Source organism: Oryx dammah, unplaced genomic scaffold (genome assembly GCF_014754425.2).
Source record: "Oryx dammah isolate SB20612 unplaced genomic scaffold, SCBI_Odam_1.1 HiC_scaffold_2, whole genome shotgun sequence".
Lineage (NCBI taxonomy): Eukaryota > Metazoa > Chordata > Mammalia > Artiodactyla > Bovidae > Oryx > Oryx dammah.
In genome coordinates this window covers 148,682,122-148,684,964 of record NW_024070186.1, presented here as the reverse complement: position 1 = coordinate 148,684,964, position 2,843 = coordinate 148,682,122, and the positions used below count along the sequence as shown (strand labels likewise).

At 39.6% G+C, this 2,843-nt stretch overlaps 1 non-coding gene across 1 annotated transcript; it reads right to left on the bottom strand.

The window, feature by feature from the left end:
- Nucleotides 1–2,431: 2,431 nt before the first annotated feature.
- On the bottom strand, nt 2,432–2,505 carry TRNAS-GGA. Its single transcript has one exon. It is a non-coding gene; the product is annotated as a tRNA-Ser (tRNA).
- Nucleotides 2,506–2,843: the final 338 nt, after the last annotated feature.

Here is a 2,843-nt window from a genome sequence, read left to right as displayed (position 1 = left end):
GCATTTCTGAGCAGATGCAGTGATGCCAAACCAAAGGAAACTATTTATAGTCTGATATGGTCTGAGAGGCTATATTTTGACAGTATAACTTGGCCTCACAAGGCTTTTTTTTTTTTAAGTTGATTTGATTTATTTATTTTTAAATTTATTTACTTTAATTGGAGGCTAATTACTTTACAATATTGTATTGGTTTTGCCATACATCAACATGAATCTGCCACGGCTGTACATGTGTTCCCAATCCTGAACCCCCCTCCCACCTCCCTCCCCATACCATCCCTCTGGGTCATCCCAGTGCACCAGCCCCAAGCATCCTGTATCTTGCATCAAATCTGGACTAGCAATTCATTTCTTATATGATATTATACATGTTTCAATGCCATTCTCCAAAATCATCCCACCCTCTCCCTCTCCCTCTCCCACAGAGTCCAAAAGACTGTTCTATACATCTGTGTCTCTTTTGCTGTCTCGCATACGGGGTTATCATTACCATCTTTCTAAATTCCATATATATGTGTTAGTATACTATATTGGTGTTTTTCTTTCTGGCTTATTTCACTCTGTATAATAGGCTCCAGTTTCATCCACCTTGTTAGAACTGATTCAAATGTATTCTTTTTAATGGCTGAGTAATACTCCATTGTGTATATGTACCACAGCTTTCTTATCCATTCATCTGCTGATGGACATCTAGGTTGCTTCCATGTCCTGGCTATTATAAACAGTGCTGCAATGAACATTGGGGTACACGTGTCTCTTTGAATTCTGGTTTCCTCGGTGTGTAAGCCCAGCAGTGGGATTGCTGGGTCATAAGGCAGTTCTATTTCCAGTTTTTTAAGGACTCTCCACACTGTTCTCCATAGTGGCTGTACTAGTTTGCATTCCCACGAACAGTGTAAGAGGGTTCCCCTTTTCTCCACACCTTCTCCAGCATTTATTGCTCGTAGACTTTTGGATCACAGCCATTCCGACTGGTGTGAAATGGTACCTCATTGTGGTTTTGATTTGCATTTCTCTGATAATGAGTGATGTTGAGCATCTTTTCATGTGTTTGTTAGCCATCTGTATGTCTTCTTTGGAGAAATGTCTATTTAGTTCGTTGGCCCATTTTTTGATTGGGTCGTTTATTTTTCTGGAATTGAGCTGCAGGAGTTTCTTTGTATACTTTTTAGATTAGTTGTTTGTCAGTTGCTTCATTTGCTATTATTTTCTCCCATTCTGAAGGCTGTCTTTTCACCTTGCATATAGTTTCTTTTGTTGTGTAGAAGCTTTTAATTTTAATTAGATCCCATTTATTTATTTGTGCTTTTATTTCCAATATTCTGGAAGATGTGTCATAGAGGATCCTGCTGTGATTTATGTCAGAGAGTGTTTTGCTTATGTTCTCCTCTAAGAGTTTAATAGTTTCTGGTCTTACATTTAGATCTTTAATCCATTTTGAGTTTATTTTTGTGTATGGTGTTAGTGTTCTGCTGCTGCTGCTGCTAAGTTGCTTCAGTCGTGTCCAACTCTGTGCGACTCCATAGCCCACCAGGTTCTGCCATCCCTGGGATTCTCCAGGCAAGAACACTGAATTGGGTTGCCATTTCCTTCTCCAATGCATGAAAGTGAAAATTGAAAGTGAAGTCGCTCAGTCATGCCTGACTCTTAGCGACCTCATGGATTGCAGCCTACCAGGCTCCTCCGTCCATGGGATTTTCCAGGCAAGAGTACTGGAGTGGGTTGCCATTGCCTTCTCTGAGAAAGTGTTCTAGTTTCATTCTTTTACTAGTTTCATTCTTTTACAAGTGGTTGACTAGTTTTCCCAGCACCACTTGTTAAAGAGATTGTCTTTTCTCCATTGTATATTCTTGCCTCCTTTGTCAAAGATAAGGTGTCCATAGGTGCGTGGGTTTATCTCTGGACTTTCTATTTTGTTCCATTGATCTATATTTCTGTGTTTGTGCCGGTACCATACTGTCCTGATGACTGTGGCTTTGTAGTAGAGCCTGAAGTCAGGCAGGTTGATTCGTCCAGTTCCATTCTTCTTTCTCGAGATTGCTTTGGCTATTCCAGGTTTTTTTGTATTTCCATACAAATTGTGAAATTATTTGTTCTAGCTCTGTGAAAAATACCATTCGTAGCTTGATAGAGATTGCATTGATTCTATAGATTGGTTTGGGTAGTATACTCATTTTCACTATATTGATTCTTCTGCTCCATGGACATGGTATATTTCTCCATCTATTAGTGTCTTCTTTGATTTCTTTCACCAGTGTTTTATAGTTTTCTATATATAGGTCTTTAGTTTCTTTGAAAGTGAAAGTGAAGTCGCTCAGTCGTGTCTGACTCTTTGCGACCTCATGGACTAGTAGCCTACCAGGCTCCTCCCTCCATGGGATTCTCCAGGCAAGAGTACTGGAGTGGGTTGCCATTTCCTTCTCCAGGGAATCTTCCTGACCCGGGGATCGAACCCAGGTCTCCTGCATTCCAGGCAGACGCTTTAACCTCTGAGCCACCATGGAAGCATAGATATATTCTTAAGTATTTTATTCTTTTTGTTGCAATGGTGAATGGGATTGTTTCCTTAATTTCTCTTTTTATTTTCTCATTATTAGTGTATAGGAATGCAAGGGATTTCTGTGTGTTGATTTTATGTCCTGCAACTTTACTATATTCATTGATTAGCTCTAGTAATTTATGGTGGAGTCTTTAGGGTTTTCTATGTAGAGGATCATGTCATCTGCAAACAGTGAGAGTTTTACTTCTTCTTTTCCAATTTGGATTCCTTTTATTTCTTTTTCTGCTCTGATTGCTGTGGCCAAATCTTCCAAAACTATGTTGAATGGTAGTGGTGAAAGTGG